Source organism: Stenella coeruleoalba (assembly GCF_951394435.1).
Source record: "Stenella coeruleoalba genome assembly, chromosome: 19".
Classification (NCBI taxonomy): Eukaryota; Metazoa; Chordata; class Mammalia; order Artiodactyla; family Delphinidae; genus Stenella; species Stenella coeruleoalba.
This window is the reverse complement of record NC_137165.1, coordinates 47,958,074-47,982,175: the sequence shown is the minus strand read 5'-3', so window position 1 is coordinate 47,982,175 and position 24,102 is coordinate 47,958,074. Positions and strand designations below refer to the sequence as shown.

The 24,102-nt window shown below is 46.5% G+C and overlaps 1 long non-coding RNA gene across 1 annotated transcript; it reads left to right on the top strand.

The window, feature by feature from the left end:
* The first annotated feature begins 1,150 nt into the window (after positions 1 to 1,150).
* On the top strand, positions 1,151 to 22,610 carry LOC307178214. Its single transcript, XR_013825146.1, has 3 exons — positions 1,151 to 1,533; positions 10,945 to 11,249; positions 12,875 to 22,610. It is a non-coding gene; the product is annotated as an uncharacterized lncRNA (long non-coding RNA).
* The last annotated feature ends 1,492 nt before the right edge of the window (positions 22,611 to 24,102 follow it).

Sequence of the window (24,102 nt, the reverse complement as noted above, 5' to 3'; positions counted from 1 at the left end):
CCAGGTTCTCCTGTTTTTTTTAAATTAATTTATTTATTATTTTTGTCTGCGTTGGGTCTTCGTTGCTGTGCGCCAGCTTTCTCTAGTTGTGGTGAGCAGAGGCTACTCTTCATTGTGGTGCGCGGGCTTCTCATCGTGGTGGCTTCTCGTTGCGGAGCACAGGCTCTAGGCGTGTGGGCTTCAGTAATTGCAGCATGCAGGCTCAGTAGTTGTGGCTCATGGGCTCTAGAGTGCAGGTTCAGTAGTTGTGGCACACGGGCTTAGTTGCTTCACGGCATGTGGGATCTTCCCGGACCAGGGATCAAACCGGCGTCCCCTGCATTGGCAGGAGGATTCTTAACCACTGCACCACCAGGGAAGCCCTCCTGTTATGTTTAGATTCAGGAACCAGTGTCTCATCTCAGCCTCTGTGGTGCCTCCTGGTCAAACGTCCTTGTGTAATCCCCACCCCTCCAGGGTGCATGGACATTGTGACTGGGTTCTAACATGAAGACTGATTTATGAAAAGTCTGTGACTTCTACTCAATCCCTCTCCCTTGCGTTCATTCTCTTTCTCTGTCTGTCAGTGCCTCTCTCTCTCTCTGTTTCTCTGTCTCTCTCTTTCTTATATGTATGTATGTATGTATATATTGTTAGGGCCCAGAGCAGGTCACTTCTAAATATGTCTTAATGACATATTAATTCTTTTGAATTAATGTTACTTAAGAAAAGACCCATGCAAGAGAGACACTTTGCATATTCTCTGTGTCTCCTGGAAAGCAGGAAATAAATCTCTCCTATGAAAGGTGCACCACCTGGGGGCTGAGGGCTGAGGGCTGCAGGCATGCTGCCTCCTGCAAATCAGTTCATTCTGGGAATCGTCTGTTGTGATTCCTGAGGTGTGAGGTAGCTTTGTGATGACAGAGGTCCTTATTTTTCTTTGTGGATTGCCTTTTTGTGTTGTGTGTTAAAACTCAAAGCTCATGATCTACATGACCAAACCCAAGCTCCTATTGATTTTCTTCTGTTTTCTTCTATAATTTTGAATAGTTTTGCATTTTAAGTTTGTCTATGAATAATTTTGAATGAATTTGGTGTAAGTTGTGAAGTTTGCGTCATTTCATGCCATATGGTGTCCAATGAATTGTTCCTTAACTAGTTTTAGAAAAGTTTTAGGACACTGTCTCCATTTCAGTTTGAATTTCTGCAGTTTAGTGGGTTCAGCCGTTCTACCAGCAGGGTGCGCTGTCTCCAGTGAACTGTGAGTCAGGTGCAGCCTGCCTGTCCCGCACTGACCACAGAGGAGACTGAGCCCGCCTCTCTGACTCACGGCGCACGCGCCCACCGCCGGTCTTGGCTCTGCGCGCAGCTGACAGAAGTTTGTCTCAGGCGCCGCCAGAGCTTGTGCAGGGGTGGCCGGGTCAGCGTCCCTGCTGACAGGAGCTGAGTCTCCTTTAGACTCGCCAGGGCTTGGGCTTCAGGACAACACGGGGCTGTGTCCATGCTGACAGGAGCTGCGTTTCCTGACGACCCAGGAGACGCCAGGAGGAAAAGGTGAGGAGAAGTGAGGAGAAGCTTCCTGTGTGTGTGACTGACTGCTGAGGGAGAGGTGTCCGTCTTCACGCCCCCCAGGAAGGGCTTAACGTGGAAAACTGCGTTTTATGTCAGGTTTTTTGTTTGTTTGTTTTTGTTTGGTTGGTTTTGGGTTTTTTTTGCGGTATGCGGGCCTCTCACCGTTGTGGCCTCTCCCGTTGCGGAGCACAGGCTCCGGACGCGCAGGCTCAGCGGCCATGGCTCACGGCCCAGCCGCTCCGCGGCATGTGGGATCTTCCCGGACCGGGGCACGAACCCGTGTCCCCTGCATCGGCAGGCGGACTCTCAACCACTGCGCCACCAGGGAAGCCGTGTTAGGATGATTTGTTTTATTTCTGTGAAAAATACCATTGGAAATTTGGTAGGGATGGCATTCACTGTGTACGTTGCTTTGGGCAGAATGGAAATTTTAACAATATTAATTCTTCCATTCCTTGAGAAGGGGCTATCTTTCCATTTATTTATGTCTTTTTCAATTTCTTCATCGATGTCTTAAAGTTTTCAGTGTGTAGGTCTTTCAAGTCCTTGGTTAAATTTATTCCTAGGTATTTTGTTCTTTTTGATGCAATTGTAATAGGGTTGTTTTCTTTCTCTTTCTGATGGTTCATTACTAGTGTTTAGAAATGCAATCGACGTGTGTGTATTGATTTTGTAACTTTACTGAATTCATGTATTAGTTCTAATAGTTTTTTTGGTGTGATGATGTAGAAAATTGAAACTTGAAAATCCCACTGTTTCTATTGCATCCAGATCATCCACAACACCAAAGACATAGTGGCTCCTAATCTAATCTTCCCACAGTGCCTGTAAATTCCATGTGGACTTTGGGTGAACTGGATCTGGGTAAGGCTTGGCCTCTATATGGAAGTTTGATGTTTTCTCTGCTCTTCTGGCATGGTAATGACAGGGCGTTTTGAAAAGTAACTTACTTCCCAGTAATTTCGAACATACAAACAACTTTACATACATAAAAACAAGTCATAGCTTGATCACGTATATTCCTAAATATTAACATTGACATTATTTAAAATGGAATTGTTTTCATAAATTGTTTTTCAGATCACTTATTGCTAGTGTACACATATAAGATAGATTTTCGTGAATTGATAATTTGTCCTATAATTTTGCTGAATTAGTTGATAGCTCAAATAATTTTTTGTTGATATAGGAAGTTTTATATACAAGATGTGATCTGTGTTCTGTGAATAGACACAGCTTTAATTTTTCCATTCACACGTGGATGCCTTTTATTTCTTACCTCAAGACTCTGGTTAGAACTTCCAGTACACTATTGAGTAACAGCAGTGAAGGCCAGCTTCCTGGCCTTGTTCCTGATTTCAGGAGTAAATCTTTCAGGCTTTAACATTGAGTATGATGTTTTCTGTGGCTTTGTGTACTACTCTTTTCCATACTGAACAAATATCCTTTTATAACTACTTTTTAAAAAAAACTTTATTGGAGTATAGTTGATTTTCAATGTTGTTACTTTCTGCTGTACAGCAAAGTGAATCAGTTATACATATACATATATTCACTCTTTTTTAGATTCTTTTCACATGTAGGTCATTACTGAGTATTGAGTAGAGTTCCCTGTGCTCTACAGTAGGTCCTTATTAGTTATCTGTTTTATATATAGTAGTGTGTATATGTCAATCCCAATCTCCCAATTTATCCTTCCCCCTCTTTTCCCCTCTGGTAACCATAAGACTGTTATCTATATACCAATACATCTGTGACTCTATTTCTGTTTTGTAAATAAGTTCATTTGTACCATTTTTTTGGATTCCACATATAAGCGATATCATACAATGTTTGTCCTTCTTTGACTTACTTCACTCAGTATGACAATCTCTTGGTCCATCCATGTGGCTGCAAATGGCATTATTTCATTCTCTTTTACAGGTGGGTAATATCCCATTGTTTATATGTACACATCTTCTTTATCCATTCCTCTATCAATGGACATTTAGGTTGTTATTCCTACTTTTGAGTGTTTGTATCATGAAATAGCACTGGATTTTGATTATAGCTTTTTCTGCAATAATTGATAGGATCATGTGGGGGGTTTTTTGTTTTTTTGTTTGTTTTTGCGGTACGCGGGCCTCTCTGTTGTGGCCTCTCCCGTTGCGGAGCACAGGCTCTGGACGCGCAGGCTCAGCGGCCATGACTCACGGGCCCAGCCGCTCCGCGGCATGTGGGATCTCCCCAGACTGGGGCACGAACCTGTGTCCCCTGCATCGGCAGGCGGACTCTCAACCACTGCACCACCAGGGAAGCCCTGATCATGTGTTTTTACTTCACACCTTTATTGTGGTTTAAATACGTTGCTTAGCTTTAATATGTTGAACAAGCTGAAATTTCTGGTGTAGAGACGCTTATGGCATTATCCGTTTAATATTCTTTTGCTTTCATGTTGCTCTTATTTTGTGGAGGATTCTTACATTCCTAAGTTATACTGATGTAGTTTTCTTTTTTTTTGATGTATTTGTATGATGTGGTTAGATTCGGCTTGGTGTTAGTGGTTTGGAGGGTTAGTGTTAGGGCTGAGACTTGCGGGGGCTGGGGCTGGGTTATGGTTTACGGTTATGACATATGTATGGTTAATGACTATTTTATGGTTTTGGTCACGGTTGTAGTTTTCTTTATTAAGGTTTATGGTTTTGGTCTCATTGTGTTAGGGTATGGGTTAGGATTGGGATACAGGTGGGATACGGGTATGGGTATGGGTTAGGTTTAGGGTATGGGCTAGGGTTAAGGTTAGGTCAGGGTTTAGGGTCAGGGTCCGAGTTTAGGATTGGGATCAGTGTCAGGGTGAGGATCAAGGTTGAGCTAGGCCATTGTTTTTCTGCCCCTCCAGCCCTGGGCCCTGATAGATGAATGTAATGTCTGCTCTGGTCACTCAACTGATTCAAATTGAACTCAGCTCAGTCAAGGGTACTTAGGGTCTCAGAGGTCATGCAGGGTTTCCCTCTACCCTCCCACCTGGGAAGGGATGCTGGCCCCACTCTGTCTGAGCAGCCACAGTCCAGCGCAGCCCTGACATGCAAGGTACTCTCTAGACATGTGTGGATTTATACAGGACTGGGTGCATCAAGCTGCCGGCCCATCGGTGCTACCTTGTTGAGGGCTGGTGGGGCCCTCTTGGGACTGGATGGACCCTCTGTTCCATCTGCATGAGTGTAAAAACAGTCAAGTCTCAGAACAGCCCTTGGCCTCTGAGCATCCAGGGAGGCATCCGTGGTCCTCCAGCTCAGGTCAGCCTTTGCCCCTCAAGCCCCTGTGGCCAATTACTGAGCCAGTTGTGCTGCTGGGTAATTGAACAGCTACCTGGTTATCCTAGACAGTTCCTTGGGATGTTTCAGTTCCCAGTATCCATGTGGTTGAAACAAATGCCTCCTCCCTCATTGCCTCTTAGCCTGCCAAGAGAGGTAATAACCCTCCAAACATTGAGTGTGGCCCTGGTCATGACAACCATACACAGACTGTGGCCCTGCAATCCTTCAACCTTCTGGTTGTAACCAAGATTGATATTCATATCCATTGAGAATCAAAGGTATTGAAGCACCACCTAGAGGGGTGGGATAGGGAGGGTTGGAAGGAGACGCAAGAGGGAGGAGATATGGGGATGTATGTATAGCTGATTCACTTTGTTATACAGCAGAAACTAACACACCATTGTAAAGCAATTATACTCCAGTAAAGGTGTTAAAAAAAAAAAAAAAGGTATTGAAGCATCTGGGACCCAGACAGTTTCACATTGAGGCCATATTGTTGGGGAGACATGTGCATCCCCGTCCCATACCCTGTGGTCTCTGGAAAGCCACCAACTGTGTTAGCGTGGTATAAAATAATCCTTGAGACTCCCACTGTTTCATTGAGTAATAATTTCTCTACTTTTTGTAGAGAGAAGAGACTGGAAAATGAGCAAATTTGTTCTTCATGGGTGGGTGATTAACGTGAACATGGGGCATGATGCCTGGGCTCCCACCTCCCAGGGACAGGAATGAGATCTCTGTGCCTTCCGAGGACACACAGGCTATTCTTGACCAATCTCTGAGATGTGTGGACCCGATGCCCAAGGCAGGAGCCCTGAGTTTCCCAACAACAACAAAGTTGCTTTTTCAGCAAGTGGGAGAGCTTCTTGCCATCCTGGGAGGACAGCAAGAGCACTGGAAGGGTGGCCACAGCCCCTGACCCTAAGTGAACCGTTTCCCTCCTTGGACTTCAGATTCTGTGCTGTGCAGTGGGCTGTCGGTGATGTGGAATCTGCTGCTTCCCCCAACCCAGCATCTATTCTCAGCATCTCAGCTTTTGGGAGTTACATCCCACCTGCTTCCAGTCCACACTTTTGCAGAGGGTTGATCCCATGTTCCACTCACCTCAAAAATGGGTATATGGTCCATGTCTAGCCAGTCCCATGTTCCATCCTGTTGTTCAAGGATGAGAATGTGACCCAAGCTGAGCAAAGGTCTTTAAAGCTGTGACTTTTCATGGAACCTAAAGAAGGAGAGACCCTTCCCAGTAGAATGGACATGAGTGGGTGTCAGCCTGGAGTTGCTGGAGGCCCCTGATGCAGAGATAGACACTGTAGCTGTGGATGGGGCCACCACAAAGTCACTTAGTAGGACAAAGGGACCAGGTCACACTATGAGAGTGTGAGCCCCTGTCCCACCAGGCCCAAAACCACTGCCATAACTGCCTCTTGCAAGTAGAAATACATATTTCTATCATTAAGAAATTTATTATTTTTACATCAGTAAGTGTGTCCTTGGAATCAGAAAAGTCCTAGCTTACACATCAGAATCAGTAATCCCTGAGACTCCCTCTCGCAGGGTGTTCTCATTCAGGGCGTCATGGTGGGTGGAGGTGAAGACACTGGGTGGGGTCAGATCGTAGGGGAGCTGCTGGACATCTCTGTTCCTGTTCCTTCCCTGTCCAGGAGAGGGAAACCCCAGCATAATGAGAGGAGAAACAGCAGGGGAAAGAGGTCCCTGGGTGGCTAATTGGTATGTTTGTATTTTCCTAATTTTAGAATCATTTTGTTAATGTGTTTTTATTACAAAATCACCCATTTCCTCTATATTTCCAGTTTGATACAATAGGTTTTTTTCTTATTTGACTTTTAATTTTCCCTCCCTTTTAGCTTCCTACAGACCTGTCACAATTAATGAACACATATTAATACCTTTTTATTAACTGAAGTCCATATTTTATTCTGGTTCCCTTTGTTCTACCTTTTTCTGTTCCAGATCCCATCCAGAGCACCACATGACATATAGTCATCATGTCTGTTCAGGCTCTTCTGGGTTTTGACAGTTTCTCAGACTATCCTTGTTTCTATGCCCTCGACAGGGTTGAGGAGGACTAGTCAGGTATTTTGTAGACTGTTCCGCATTGGGATTTACTTGGTGTTTTTCTCATGATTAGATTGGGTTTATGCGTTTTGAGGAAGTTAGGTCAGAGAGGTCAAGTGCATTCTCATCATTTTATGTCAAGGGAGCAGGCTCTCAAGGCAACTTATCACCGTTCATGTTAACTTTGGTCACATGGCTGAGGTCGTGTTTATCAGTTTTCCCTGTGAAGTTATTTTTCCCGTGTCCATACTGTATGTCTTATTTAGGAAGAACCCACACTTCAGAAGAGGGTTGGGTTACCTCCTTGATGGATGGCTGTGTGTCTACATCAGTTATTTGGAATTCTTCTGCATAGGACATTTCTATTCAACCCAATTCATAAGAATGTTTGTAATCATTTATTTTACTAGTGTGGGCACCTGAATAGTTATTTTATACTTGTGGTTATAATTCATCATTACAGTATTTGGGTGCTTAATTCATTCTTGCTTTGGATATTGAGAGCTTTTTTCATTGTCTTGTGGAATTATGTCAAATGAAAACATCTTGTAGGTTTTTTTTTTCTTGGTACTTCTTTACTTTCTGATAATTCAACATTATCCTGGCTCATATATTTAGTGTCTCAGTCCTAGTAGCAGCCATTTCTTCAAAGAGCCCTGATTCCTTTTATTAGAGGATGGTATTAAAAAACTTACCTTTGGGGACTTCCCTGGTGGTCCAGTGGGTAAGACTCTGCACTCCCAATGCAGGGGGCCCGGGTTCGATCCCTGGTCAGGGAACTAGATCCCACATGCGTGCCACAACTAGGAAGTCCTCAACCCCATGTGCCGCAACTAAGACCCGGCACAGCCAAAATAAGTAAATATTTAACAACAACAAAAGATCTCCCATTAAAAAAAAAAAAAAAAACTTACATTTGGAAGCTAAATGTACCCAGCTGATAATGCACTGAAATATGTATTCCAACTTATGTGTATACACCTAAGTATAAACATTTTTTTAAAATTTATTTTTGGCTGCATTGGGTCTTCATTGCTGCACGCGGGCTTTCTCTAGTTGCGGCGAGCGGGGGCTACTCTTCATTGCGGTGCACAGGCTTCTCATTGCGGTGGCTTCTCTTGTTGCAGAGCACGAGCTCTAGAGCACGTGGGCTTCAGTAGTTGCGACACGCGGGCTCAGTAGTTATGGCTCACGGGCTCTAGAGCGTAGGCTCAGTAGTTGTGGTGCATGGGCTTAGCTGCTCCACAGCATGTGGGATCTTCCTGGACCAGGGCTTGAACCTGTGTCCCCTGCATTGGCAGGCAGATTCTTAACCACTGCGCCATCAGGGAAGATCTATAAACATTTCTATATGGAACTGTTTGTATCCATGTTAAGCTAAAGATGAGTTTACATAAATGCCACCAACCTGATCCATTATTACATGGATATTGTAACCTTCTCCCTTTCCTTATCTGTAACTTCCTACTCCAGTGGTGAGAAACCTGGCTTCCACCATCTGTCATTTTTTGAATTCATCGCTTGCTCCATTCCAGATTACAAATACAGTGGTCTCAGCATTCTTAGCTCCTACCCCCAGGGAAATAACTTTATAAAATAGAGTCTAGGGACTTCCCTAGTAGTGCAGTGGTTAAGAATCTGCCTGCCAATGCAGGAGACACGTGTTCGATCCCTGGTCGGGGAAGATCCCATATGCCGCGGAGCAACTAAGCCCGTGCGCCACAACTACTGAGCCTGCGTGCTGCAACTACGGAAGCCCGCGCACCTAGAGGGCATGCTCTGCAACAAGAGAAGCCACTGCAATGAGAAGCCCGTGCACTGCAACAAAGAGTAGCCCTTGCTCGCCGCAACTAGAGAAAGCCCGCGCACAGCAACGAAGACCCAACACAGCCAAAAATAAATAAAATTTTTTTAAAAAGAAACAAAAACATAAAATAGAGTCCACTGTTAAGGTAGAGTCCACTGTTACCTTTATTCTACAGATTCCATTTATTTCCAAAGTTACCGAGGTCAGCACTTTTTGTCCCACCACCAAGAGTGAGGTTATTTTTTAATACATTTCTAAATCAGTTTTTGTTAAATTCTGTAATGCATCCTGTGGCACTCTCATATCCTAAATAACTAAAATTAAATATATTATGATTTATTTGTTGGGCTGTAAAAATTTATGGGTTTAGACAAATGCATAGTGGCAGGTATTCATCACTAAAGTATCATATGGAATATTTCAGTCTCCCACCCATAACCCGTTTACCATCTCTCTGTTTTACTTGTTGCAGAATGTCATAAATGGGGCCATACAGTGTATAGCACTTCAGACTGGATTTTTTCACTTAGCAATATATGTGTAAGACTCATGTTTTTTGCATGGGTTGATGGTTCATTCCTTTATATTTCTGAATGCTATTCCACTGCATGTATATGGGAGGGAAAATAATTTTCCCTCTATCTTTCTTTGTTCTTCATTGAGATCCCCCATGTAGTAATGAAAATGAAAGGCAGATGAACTGGAGAAAAACATTCAGAAGTTTAATAACGTGTGTACCTCCTATATGCATAAGAGATATTCAGGAAAACTGAGTAACGCCCTGAAATGGCCCAAGCCATCACCTTAAATACCATCTTCATCTAAAGATAAAAAAATGAAGGAAGGGTATGGTTGTTGTGCAGATTTAAGTCTTACCTTCTCCACTGATACGAGTTTCTTGAGATTTATTCATCCTTCCATTCTTGGTATGGAGAGAGAGAGCTTTCAAATGGAGACTTCCTTTATAAATGTCAACTTCCTTCACAAAAGGGCAATCTTGACTTGATTTTCAGAGATTCTTATGTGTCTTCTTTTTTAAAAAAAAGAAATCAGCTCAAAGTAATCCTTATGCCAACAGGCATATTTTGGGGTGGCATATTCTGCTCCCCTTGAAATGAATGTACCCCAATTTGCTTATGCATTCTTCTACTGAAGGACATCCTGGTTTCTTTAAGTTTATAGCCATTATGAATAGAGTTGCTGTGCTTAATTACATCCTTGTTTGCATTTGGACATAGTTCTTAAAAGCAGTTGTCTAAATACTGGACGCACGATGTTGGATCCTCACGTGAGCCTTATTAAGCTTTGGAAAAAACTTCTAAAATGTCTTTTAAAGTAGCTGTATATGCATTTCACCAGCAGTGAAGGAGAGCTCTTGTTTTTCCTCACCCTCCATCAATCAGTAGTAGTTTTTTTTTTTTCCTGAGTTTATTAGTTCTAATAGGTGTGCAGTGCTATCTCATTGTTGTTTTAATTTGCAATTCCCTAATGGTATATGATGTTATTTACTATCTGTATATCTTCTTTGGCCAGGTGTCTGTTCCAGTCTTTACCCATTTTTAATGGGGTTTGTTCTAGAATCCTTGGTGTAATTTGAGTACATATCTTTTATCAGTTATGTATTTTGAAAATATTTTTCTTTCAGTTTGTAGCTTGTCTTTTGGTTTTCTGAATAAGATATTTCATAGAGTTTAAAATTTTTTAAATCCATGTGCAAAATTTTATTTCTGGGCTTCCCTGGTGGCGCAGTGGTTGAGGGTCCGCCTGCCTATGAAGGGGACACAGGTTCGTGCCCCAGTCCGGGAGGGTCCCACATGGCGCGGAGCGGCTGGGCCCGTGGGCCATGGCCACTGGGCCTGCGCATCCGGAGCCTGTGCTCTGCAATGGGAGGGGCCACGGCAGTGAGAGGCCCGCGTGCCACACACACAAAAATATATATATATATTATTTCTTAGGCTTTTGAGACTCTGTGTTAAAATTCATCACCAAACCCAAGGTTATGTAGATTTCCTTCTATGTTTTCACCTATAATTTTTATAGTTTTACATTTTAAATGTCTATGGACAATTTTGAGTGAATTTTGGTGTAAGTTGTAAAGTTTGTGTCTACAGTCTTTTGATTGCATATGGTTTCCAATTTATTATTCTATAACTATTTTTGGAGAAGTCATGGGATATTTGGCTCCATCTCAGTTTGAATTTCCAAATTTAGTGGTTCTGCAGGCTCGCCAGTTGTGAGCGTGGGCTCCAGGGAACTGAGAGGTTGAGGTCTGCACTTCCCAGCTGGCCAGCAGGCGGCACCAAGCCCACCTCTCTGATACTTGAGGTGCATGTGTGTTCCACTGGTGGACTTGGCTCATGAAGGAACTTGGCTACTTGTGCCACTGATAGAAGCTCGGTCTCTTCAGGATCCACCATGGTTTCAGCTTTGGGACAACACTTGGCTGAGTCCATGCAGACAGATCTGAACCCAGTGTCTTCAGGAACCACCAGGAGGCACCACTTTGGGAGTAAAAGGTGAGGAAAAATGGGAGGAGAAGCTTCCTGTGTGTGCCTTACTGCTAAGGGCGGGGGTGGGGGGTTGGGTGTCTGTTTTCAGAGGACCCAGCAGAGGAAGGACTTGATGTGGAAAATTGTGGATTTTAGTTAGTTTTGTATGTGTTGTTGATGGTGTCCAGTTTTCTTGGCAACATTTATTGAGGGGACTGTCTTTTCCCCGTTTTGTGTTCTTAACTCCTTGTTCGTGAATTTACAGACAACATACAAATGGGTTTCTTTCTGTGCTCTCTATTCTGTTCCTCTGGCCCATGTGTTTGTTTGTTTTTGTGCCAGTACCATACTGTTTTGGTTACTGTAGCTTCGTAATGTAGTGTGAAGTCAGGGAGGGAGATGATTCCAGCAGTGCTCATCTTTCTCAGGATGGCTTAGGCTATTCAGAGTTCTTTGTTGTTCCATACATGTGGTAGCATTGTTTGTTCTGTTTCCATGAAAAATACCATTTGAACATTGGAGGGATTGCATTGAACATATACACTGCTTCTGTTGCTGAATTAAGTTGTATGGACCCCCCTCCTTGGAGGTCCATACGACTTGATTCTGTAACAAATTTTAGTGAGCCAGCCAGAGGGTGGCTTTGGATCTGCCATTCTATCCAGTAATTCAGCCAGGACTTGCTTGCTGACCTAGGATTGACAAAGCTGGCTAAATAACTGGGTAGTTTGCCCCAATCCTTGACCTCTGGGCCAGTGAGGGCTACTGAATCCAGTCTGAGATCAAAAAGCAGCCAAGGGTTAGGTAGAGTTCTCCCTAGGTAAAGACCGGTTCCCCACCCTTGCGTATCTATAGCAAGGATGCTTGCTACACATTGGGGTAGTATCCAGGGGACAGCTGGCACAGGGGGCCCTGACCCTACTTCAGCCAATAAAGCCAAGATTGGTTGTAGGGGTTGGCTGGTTGAAGGAAAGGATCCTGGCCTGGCTAGAGCCAGACCTCTGTCTAGAGGACTGGACTGGGCAACTGGTTATCTAAATATAGCCGATCCTCTAGTAGTGGGTGAGATTGGACAATAGGCTGTCTAGTTGGACTGGTTCCAAGCAAGGGGACTGGACTGGACGAGAAGCCCTCTGGAGGCCACCACATGGTAAGAACATCGCCTTGTTTTCTGTCTGTATCGTAAGTCCTAGTCTCTGTTCTTTATACAAGTGACGCTTCAGTCTCTGTTCTGTGTGGTCTTATCTGTCCTAATGCTCTTGGAAATCCTTGCTGCAACTGTGGGCACGGATCGAGCACATAAAAGCCACTAGGGCACTCACCACTGGAACACTCCTGTGAAAGGATAAGTCAGTCACAGACCAGGGTAGATGAGCACTGGGCACCCTGCTGACTGGAAACAAATGTCCGTGTAAGTAGCCACACTGTAAAACGCCCAAGCCACCCAGTCCCTGCTGTGTTCCCTATATCCTTTAGGATATAGTAAAATATCCAAGAGCACATCTTTTGTGTTGGTCTGTCTTACCCCAATTTGCCATCCCAGGGCAGGGTACCTGTCTCTGTCAGGTAGATCTCTCCCCACTACTGTCCATCACAGATCTCTTGGGATCCCTCCTCAGACGTGAACCCTTTAAAAATATTATTTTTGTCAGGTTTCAGGAAAATCGCTTTGCCTGGCTGGGGAAAGAAGAGGACCCCCAAATCATCCGAAGTCCTTGGGTCCTTGTAGCTGGTTGTATAGAGAACTGGACACATGCCAAATGAGTATTTGGCCTCCCTGCTCGATCACCTGTAACCAAGCATGGACAAGCCCTCTTTGAACAGTCTCCTGGAATGCTGGAGAGGCTCTCTGGGTAATTTATTTGGCTAGAGAACCCTTATTTCCCACTCCACCTTCACCCTATCTCCAGGGACTGCTTGCTGAAAGCACCCACCTATATCAGGTATCTCCTACAGCCCCACAGTGGGTCTGGGAATGTCTCATTGCTGACTTAAGAGGGGATCTGGGACTTCCCTGGTGGCACAGTGGTTAAGAATCTGCCTGCCAGTGCAGGGGACACGGGTTCAAGCCCTGGTCTGGGAAGATCCCACATGCCGCAGAGCAACTAAGCCCGTGTGCCACAACTACTGAGCCTGCACTCTAGAGCCCACAAGCCACAACTACTGAAGCCCGTGCACCTACAGCCCATGCTCCACAAGAGAAGCCACCACAATGAGAAGCTCGTGCACTGTAACGAAGCCCCCACTCGCCACAACTAGAGAAAGCCCGCGGGCAGCAACGAAGACCCAATGCAGCCAAAAAAAAAAGAGAGAGACAGAGAGGGGGGACCTTATAACTAAGGCCCTCTTAGACAGCATCTCCCCTCCCATACCCCACAAAGATTGGTTCACGTTTCAGAGCACCTAGATCACCTGGTGTGGGCTAATCTTGTGGGATCTGCATCGCCACCAACCCTAGAAGGAGGCCACTGGGAAGTTGGAAACAGACTAGAAATAAGGACTCCCCAGTAGGGGTAACCAAGCCTCTATCCCAGCGAAATCGCCACTAGGGTGCATCCTCTATAACTAGAAATTACCGCCCACTAACAGCTTCTTTTCTTTTGCAACACATGGCCCCAGTATAAACTGGTGGATGGAGAAAGTTGGCCAACTAATGGCTTTCTAAATTACAATACCATTTTTCAATTGGACCTCTGTTGCCAGCATTTGAAAAATATGGGATGAGATCCCCATGTCCAATTTTTCATGGTGCTTTGCAAAAACAAGGGCCTCCGTGAGAAATGCAACATTATCTCTAATGTCTCTCTCTCCTGGTACTGGAATCTCAGCCTGAAGATTCTTTTTTTTTTTTTTGCGGTACGCGGGCCTCTCACTGCCGTGGCCTCTCCCATTGCGGAGCACAGGCTCCGGATGCACAGGCTCAGCAGCCATGCCTCGCAGGCCCAGCCGCTCCGCGGCATGTGGGATCCTCCTGGACCGGGGCACGAACCCGTGTCCCCTGCATGGGCAGGCGGACTCTCAACCACTGCGCCACCAGGGAAGCCCCTGAATATTCTCTTGACTTCCTCTCTCTGCCAAGGGTAGCTTCTCCCCCTTCTGACAGTTCACCTGAGACTCCTGAGTCATCTACCCCTACCTGACCTGGTTCCCTGACACCTTCTACGCCCTCTAATTCACAACCACCCTACCTGGTGCCCTTGCCACCTCCCCGACTCTCCCACCTCCATCTCTCAGCATGCCTCCCTTGGGGACTAGTCCAGTTCACACCCATAGCAGCATTCAGTACCAGCCCCCTGGAAGCAATAGGCTATTCCCCCTTTCCGAGGTCCTTAATGGAGAGGGCAGACTGACCACTGCATGTACCCTTATCTTCCTCAGATCTGTGTAACTGGAAGGATCAATCCAAGGGTTTGAAAGAAGATACCAAGGGGGTCCTTAATTTAGTCTGGGGAATATTCCACACTCCTTTCCACACTTGGGTGGATGTCCAAACCCTCCTGAACATCGTATTCTCTGTGGAAGAAAAGACACTGATTATAACTAATGCAACTGAAGAAGCTGATAAGACCAAGCAAGATAACGCAGGACAGGTTCTATACCAGCCTTGAATCCAGGCCATTCCCTACATGGACCCTTGGTGGGACCAGTAAGTGGAAAATGGTCAGCAGCACCTCACACATTTCAGGGATTTGATTCTTAAGAGCATTCAGTTGGCTGGGAAGAAACCCCTAAATTGGAGTAGGGTTCAGGGAGTCATCCAGGGACTGAAGGAAACCCCCTTGGCTTTCCTGGAATGCCTAAGGGAGTGCCTTTGTGGGTACACGAAGGTGAACCTGGAGTCGGTGGAAGGGTAGGCCATTCTTAAGTCCCATTTCACTTCCCAGAGCGCCCCAGACATTAGGAGAAAATTACAGAAGTTGGAGATAGGGCGCACTACACCTTCTTCCTGGGGTGGAGTCAGCATTTCGGGTGTTCAACAACCAGGATCTGGAGGCAGATGCCAAGGAAACTAGACCAGCGGAACCCAACTGCCAGTATTCTGGCTTCAGTAATTCAGGGTCAGTCAACCTCCCAGTGATGATGGGGCCTCCCGCAGAGGGACCCTGTGACATCAGTGAGTCACCCCAGGTATTGAAGACCACACCCACAGTGGAGAGAAGGGCTCAAAGCCAGTCCGTAGGGAGGAGGGCCACGGGGAGGGGGATGCCCCAGACGTCTCAGAAGGAAGCTAAAGGGACCACTGTGTCCAGGCTCATCCTTGCCGGTCTCACACGTGAAAGAAGAAGAGGACTGAAGGGGCCCAGGGGCTCCTTGGAGAAGCCTTGGCTGACCCTGACTGTGGGGGTAAAACACACTTTCTAGTTCACTTTCTAGTCGACACAGGGGCCATCTACTCAGTCTTGAACACCCGACAAGGCAGAATGACCAAGGATAAATGTAAGATAATGGGAGTGGAAGGGAAGCCACAGGAACATAATTTTATAGAGCCCCTTGAGTGCGATTTGAAAGGGAGAATGTTATCTCACTCTTATATGTACCAGAATGCCCAATTCCCCTAATAGGAAAAGACTTACTATACAAATTGGGAGCTACAATTTATCTCTGAGACAAAAACCTTACCACTGAAAAGCCCAGAATACCCAAGGTGGATGACTAACAGTCATGGGCAGCTGTTCCTCATCAGCCACTGCACTGCAGGCCATCCTGGAAGCTCACCAGAGGACACATTATGAGCAGGAGGCCCTATATCAACGGTTCATCAGGGATTTCCCTGGTGGGCCACTGGCTAAGACTCTGTGCTCCCAGTGCAGGGGGCCTGGGTTTGATCCCTGTCAGGGAACTAGATCCCACATGCTGCAACTAAGAGTTCTCATGCTGCAGCTAAAGATCCTGCACGTTGCAAAGAAGATCCCACGTGCCACAACTAAGTCCCAGCACAGCCAAATAAATATATATATTTTTTAATGGCTCATCAAATCCATGACTGCCCCCAATTTCCGTAGTCTCCTTAAACAGGCGGTTGAAGCTTGCCCTATCTGCCTCCAGAATAAGGCCAACACAAACCCCCAACCAAGGTCAAGGGAGTGACCCCCACCCAGCATAGAGGCATATATCCAGGTCAAGACTGGCAACCTGATTTTACAGTAACGCCCTGGACACAAGGAAGTTTTAGATACTTGCTGGTTTTGACTGACACCTTCTCCGGCTGGATGGAAGCATTCCCCACCTGAACTGAGATTGCCTGGGAGGTCTCTAAGGCCCTGTTCAAGGAAATAATCCCTCAGTTTGGGCTCCCTAAGTCCATCCAGAATGACAGTGGGCCTGCCTTTGTTTCCCAAATGACTAAGGGAGTCGCTAGAGCTCTAGGAATTAAATGGGGTTTACACTCCACTTGGAGATGACAATCCTCAAGAAAAGCAGAATAGGTCTTCCCTGGTGGCACAGTGGTTGGGAGTCTGCCTGCTAATGCAAGGGACACAGGTTCGAGCCCTGGTCTGGGAGGGTCCCACATGCCACAGAGCGGCTGGGCCCGTGGGCCACAGCTACTGAGCCTGCGCGTCTTCAATGGGTGAGGCTGCGATAGTGAGAGGCCTGCGCACCACGATGAAGAGTGGCCCCCACTTGCCACAACTTGGGAGGGCCCTCGCACAGAGACAAAGACCCAACACAGCAAAAATAGTAAATTAATAAACTCCTACCCCCAGCATCTTAAAAAAAAAAAAAAAAGAAAAGCAGAATAAATCAAACCCTCAAAAGAAACTTAGCCAAACTATGTCAAGACAGTCATCAACCCTGGATCTCCCTTCTCCCCACAGCACTTTTGAGACTGCGAATAGCCCCTAAAGGAAAGCTCAGGTTAAGTCCATATGAGCCCATGTACATGAGGCCCATTCCTGAAGGACCCGGCTCCAAGACCAATCTTAAGGATATGGACCGGCAGAAATATACCTTACAGACAGGGGAAATAATCAAAGCTTTACATGCCTACGGGAATCCGGAACTGCCTTCCCCTTTAGACAGGGTTTTACATCCTTTCTCCCCTGGAAATTGATTTATTTGAAAACCTGGAAGGCTGGAAATCCACAAGACCAGTTAGACCCCAAGTGGACAGGACCTTATCTAGTAATCTGGACTACTTATTCTGCTTTACAGTTACAGGGTATAACTCCATGGGCCCACCATACCAGAGTGAAAACAGCACCTACACCGAAGGAAGAAGTTAGAGCCATCCACTCAAAGCGCCTATGAACCTGTCACAGACCTTAAGTTACTTTTCAAAAGGCCTAACTTACCAATAGATAAGTAATGCGGTGGGCAGGCTTAGTAGTTGGCCTTGTCATTGCTATTGCCTTACTTGGCTCCTGCTGTTCTGCCAAACTCCCTCCCTCTGGCAGAAATCTCCTCTGTCCATGCTGGATATCAGGGACATTAACGTTGGAAGCAGGATGAGTAGCCATTATTGTCTATTCTTTCTTATCTTCTCTGCTCTCTTACAACTGTCCACATGGAATGGGAACTCAGTGCAGTAGTAAATTTCTCACGGATTATAGCCTGTGGACAAAGTCTATCCCAGTGCTGGTCTGTCACCCCCAACCACAAAGTGATGCCTATGGATTAAAGGTATTACATTTTACCCCTAAGAATGACAGCCTAACTCTCACCTTGGCTAACGAGTCTGCTGAACCTTCCCCACTTGAAGTTCGTATCCCATCCATAATGCAGCTTCCCTGCTTGGACCTCACCCCTTGCACTAACATCTCTAACAAATACAAAGCCCTCGCTCTGAAGTGCCATCACTCTAACCAGTCTCTGTCTCGCTGCCACTGCCCGTCAGCAGCCCTTACCAAAGGGAGGGACTTGCGATAACACCGGGGGCTGCTCTGGACTCTGATCACTGCTTCTTCCATTACCCCACAATTTAAGTGCCCCGGGACTGACTCCTATGGAAATCTCACCCATTGGTGCCCTCTGCACTGACTCAATGAATACACACAGGGACCAGATGGGAGATGTATTTACTGGGGAGGGAAGACACCAGTTGTCTGGGGTTTAGTAAGTGGCCCTCCTGAGGTCTGAGGAAAAGCCATTAGGTCCAGAATCCCCCAGTGACCCCTGCTATGCAGGTGGGCTTCTCTCCCCAGACTGCAAGGGCACCCCCTCTTGGGCTACCCACTTACAGAGGTGGTTCAGTTCCTCAGAGGTGCACCAGGCATGCATGCCCCCTGGGTACCTGTTCCTTCGTGGCCCAAGAGTAAACCAGCTGCCGCATCAGAACAACCCCAACACCTTCCCTTTTCCAGGGTGGGCTCTAGCCTGCCCTTGCTTAGATAATGCCCAATTTGTGCACAATGCATGCTAGGCCAGCTAAGTTCGAGGAACCTAGGTATAACCATTCATAATGTCACCCAGCCCCCAGATACAAGGGCAATAGAACTCACTCTGGCAGGAGTAGGGATTGCTCTTGGACTGGCGGCCTCCTGAGGAGGTTTCGCATACCATGAAATCACGCTACAAAATCTCACACGGGCCCTTGAGGACTTGTCTAAAAATACAGGGGATGCCTTACAAGGACTCTGTACTTCTCTGGACTCACTAGCAAATGTTGTTCTCGACAATAGGCAAGCCCTTGACGACCTCCTGGCTGAGCAAGGGGGAGTCTGTGCAGTTATGAATGAAACCTGCTGCATGTATCTCAATAACTCTGGTCAGATTGAGGTCAACATAAGAGAGATATATGAGCAAGCTCAGTGGTAACACAGATATAACGCACAAAGTCCAGATCCAAGCTCCATCTGGAATACGGTCAAACAGAGCCTCCCCAGCTTAACCTGGTTTCCTTCATTTCCTGGCCCACTAACTGCTATCATCCTCCTGTTCATCTTCAGGCCTTGCCTCCTTAACTGCCTTGTCAACTTTGTTAGCAAAGGGCTTGAAGCCAGCAAACTTCAGATGACACAAACACAAGGGTACAAGCAACTGGGACTACAGCCTGGTGACCACCAGACATGTTTTAGGCAACACAGGGAACAGTTCTGCCCCTCTAATCCAGGGGAAAACTATGCCCATGTTCAGCAGGAAGCAGCTTCAGAAGGCAGAGCATTGCCCTTCAGCACCCCTCAAGAATGAGGAGCAGTAACAGAAAAGGGGGGCTTTTGTTGTCAGAGCTGTGCCAGTTCTTTGCTCAAAACCCACCAACCCCCGCTTGAACAGGAATTAACATGTATCTTTAAGTCACAGGGTCTGGAGACAGAAGAAGGAAGCTATAGGAAGAGATAAACACCAGACAGAACCAGCTGGAACAAAGGTGGCAACGAATCTGACCCCAACAGACCCTCAGTCTCATTCTGCTGAGTTTACTACATTGGCTACTAGATGACACACCTACTGGTGGCCCTAACTGGAAGATACGGACCAAGAAAGGATAAAAAGGGTGTGGCTCCCCTTTCCAGGGAAGTGCTGCCCCTTCCCTAGACTAATGCATGTGCTCCCCATCATTAGCCTCACTCCTCCTGCCTTTGTCTTTACTCTTTAAAATCAAATCCCTCTCACCACATGGGCAAGATGATCTGTGAACTAAGTTCCCACTTCTCCATTCCTTGGCCACAGAATAAAACTTGAGCTGCGTCAATCTCAGCTTCGGTTTCGTTCTTTGGCTATACAAACCCGAACTAGCATCTATTCTATACTTTCTTTTAATTCTTGTCCTTACACCAATAACAAGCATTATTGAAAACAGTCTCCTAAAAAGAAGACTCTTTGGGGAGTTTCCTGGTGGCCTAGTGGTTAGGAGTCCCAGCTTTCACTGCTGTGGCCCAGGGTTCAATCCCTGGTCAGGGAGCTGAGATCCCGCAAGCCACGTGGTGCAGCCAAAAGAAAAAAAAGACTCTTTGCAGTCTATTTATTACCCTGGTTTTGTAAATCAGAGGAGAGGGAATTCCCTGGCAGTGCAGTGGTTAGGACTCAGTGCTTTCACTGCTGGGGCCCAGGTTCAATCCCTGGTTGGGGAACTAAGATCCTGCAAGTCGTGCAGTGTGGGAAAGAAAGGAAGGAAGGAAGAAAGAAAGGGTTTTTTTTGCTGTTTTTTTTTTAGAAACAAAGTTTTTAAAAATAAAATACAATAAGGAAGGAAGGAATTGAATCCTTGTCAACTGGTGTCAAGCCAATACCACAACCATTATGTCTTTCTCAATAAGTGAAATACCATTAAAATAAATTACATAACGTTGTAAAAGTTAAGTCATAGGCAAAACTCCTGTGTAACACTATGGCATATCCATTTCATCTAGGCTCTCAGGATGCAACATCACCTATTATGGAAGAACTTTTACATCTTCATGATCACATGTTAATAATCAGTTTTTGGATAAGTTCTCTAGTCCTCTATATGATTTTACTAATATTGACAACTAAACTGACTCATACACGTACACTAGATGCACAAGTAGAGATAACCATTTACCAGCCACCATTCTAATCTTAACTGCCTTATCATCATTACGAATCCTTTACGTGATACGTGAAATCAATAACTCTTCCCTAACATAAAATCTACAAGTCATGAATGATACTGAAGCTACAAATACACAGATTATGAAGATTTAAATTTAGACTCCTCAGGACTTCCCTGGTGGCGCAGTGGTTAAGAATCCACCTGCCAATTCAGGGGACGCGGATTTGATCCCTGGTCTGGGAAGATCCCACAAGCTGCAGAGCAGCTAAGCCTGTGCACCACAACTACTGAGCCCACATGCTGCAACTACTGAAGCCCCCATACCTAGAGCCCATGCTCTGCAACGAGAAGCCACCACAATGAGAAGCCTGTGCACCGCAACGAAGAGTAGCTCCCGCTCTCCACAACTAGAGAAAGTCCGCGCACAGCAACAAAGACGCAACACAGCCATAAAAATAAAATTTTAAAAAGTTAGGGCTTCCCTGGTGGTGCAGCGGTTGAGAGTCCGCTTGCCCATGCAGGGGACGCGGGTTTGTGCCCCGGTCTGGGAGGATCCCACATGCCGCGGAGCGGCTGGGCCTGTGAGCCATGGCCGCTGGGCCTGCACGTCCGGAGCCTGTGCTCCGCAACGGGAGAGGCCGCAACAGTGAGAGGCCCGCGTACAGCAAAAAATAAATAAATAAAATAAATTTTTTTGACTCCTCTATAATCCCCACATCAGATCTAAAATCAGAATTATGACTAAGAGAACTCAACTAAGAGCTGAGTCATCTCAACTAAGATGACTAAGAGATAGTCATCGAATATTAGTTTCATCTGAAAATGTTTTACACTCATGAGCTGTTCCTTCTTTAGGCCTATAAAGCTATCCCAGGACGCCTAAATTAAAGAACGCTAATATTGACAGGACCAGGCCTATGTAGTGGAAAATGATCAGTAGAAGTCATTTTCCTGCATTCAAAGGCAGGACATAGGGAGATGGCTGAGGCTCGGGGTAAATCTGGAGCCTAAGGTGGACGTACTCAGCTCCAGAATAGGAACTGGGCCTCTGGGGTCCCAGACCACCCACTACTCCCTCCTGAGCGGGGTCTCGGGAACACCCCATGTCAGTGATGAGGCAGCCTGAGCACCTGTCACGACCTCGACGCTGTGTTCTGTGAGGGCCCCATGCTCTTGGGATCACACCCCACACTCTGCGGGTCGGCCCTGCAGGGTCCCTCTTGCCGCAGGAGCAGAGACCACCTAACAAGCAGCCCCCTCCCCAACCGGCAGGAAGAGGGGAGGGGAGCAGGGGCACCAGAGGAATCTCACTCAGACACCAGCATCCTAGGGGCGCCAGCAGGGACAGGGATGACACAGAAGGGCAGCCTGGGACCAGAAGGCACCACAGGCAGCTGGTCAGGTCCTGGCTCATCTGCACCCCCAGGTGCGCTGTCCCTTGTACACCCTCTCCCGAAATGCAGGTTCTTCAGATGCAAACAGGCAGAGCTTCAGACTGAAAGTCAGCTCTTCCAAACCTGACCTCTTCACAGCAAACTGCAGGATTGCACTCAAACAGGTGCCTTGGAGTCGACAACTCATGGACCAAAGTGGACGTCAGTGCCAGGGCTGTGGGAGGGGGTGCGGGGTGAGACTTTCGTGGTTATGGGATTTTGGTTTTACAAGATGAAAAGTTCTAGGGATGGTGTGATGGCCCCACGACAAGGTGAATGCACCTGATGCCTCAGAAACGTGCCCTTAGAATGGTGACGATGGTAAAGGGTATGTGATGTGTGTTTTATTTTTTCCTGATTCTTGACCTTTAAAAGTTCTTTGTATGTTTTTTTAAATTAATTAATTAATTAGGTTGTGCTGGGTCTTAGTTGTGGCAGGCGGGCTCCTTAGTTGTGGCTTGTGGCTCCTTAGTTGCAGCATGCTTATGGGATCTAGTTCCCTGACCAGGGATCAAATCCGGGCCCCCTGCATTGGGAGCACGGAGTCTCAACCACTGTGCCACCAGGGAAGTCCCTGATGTGTATTTTAGTTCACTTAAAAATAAAATAAATTTTTTAAATGATGTCTTGTTAATTGAGATTCCAATTCAACTCCCCTATCACAAATGTGTGAGGCCCAAGCACCATCCCCCACCTCGGGGGCCATCATGGTACCCTCCCATGGCACGTGACGGACCATTCTTAGGGGGGCTCATCTGTGCTACCTGAGCTCTGTCCAGAGGAACCCAGACAGTGTGACCCCCATGGATTAGATATGCTATGTGATATGCTGTGATATTAATATGATACCACCAAGGGTTACTGATCACTCAGCAGAACACAGAGCAGCAACCGGCTCACAGGTGCCTGTCCTCATATGAACATGACAAGATTAAGAGAAGAAAAGGGACCACAGGTTAATCAGGGCAACACCCTCAATTCAGATGTTGGAAATCTCAGAGGGGACAAGACACACTGCAGGCAAAGAGCAGATATGGCGTCTCCCCCTACATGTGAACCTGACCCATGTAGATGGGGTGAGACCCACACAAGCCCCAGACCCTCACCTGGGGTCACACATCCACACTCACCAGGGTTACCCCACCATCCAAGACCCTACACCTGGGGTCACACATCCACACACGAGAGTGACCCCACCTTCCCAGACCCTGCACCCAGGGTCACACATCCACACACGAGAGTGACCCCACCTTCCCAGACCCCGCACCCAGGGTCACACATCCACCTCGGTCAGGACACCATGGCTGTGTTGGGTGGACCCCCAATGTGTGAACAAGCCGGGTCCGCAGGACCTCCTAGGGCTGTAGAAAGAAGTGTAGGGTCTGTCTCCTCTCCCAACACTTGTCCCAAGAAGTCAGTCCCCTCCTGTTTTAACTTCGGTCCTGTGCTATTTTAATTGTTTTTCAAACTTTCATGCTGGGCTTCCCTGGTGGCGCAGTGGTTGAGAGTCCGCCTGCCGATGCAGGGGACACGGGTTTGTGCCCTGGTCCGGGAAGATCCCACATGCCGCGGAGCCGCTGGGCCCATGAGCCACGGCCGCTGAGCCTGCGCGTCTAGAGCCTGTGCCCCGCAACGGGAGAGGCCACACAGTGAGAGGCCCGCATACCGCAAAAAAAAAAAAAAAAAAAAGTTAACGGTAAATGATTTTTGATTCATAGGACTTTCTGAAGTTATTCCACAAATATTATAAGACATGAGAAATTAATGTAGGTATTACATGTGTCCTTTGAGGGATGAATGGAGAAGCAAAACACGGTCCATCCATTCCATGGAATGTTATTCAGCCTAAAAAGGAAGGCAATTCTGACACGGGCTACAGCATGGATGAACCTTGACAGCATTATTCTCAGTGACATAAGCCAGACACAAAAGAACAAATAATGTTTGATCCACTCACACAAGGCCCCTAGAACAGTCAGGTCCATAGAGACAGAAA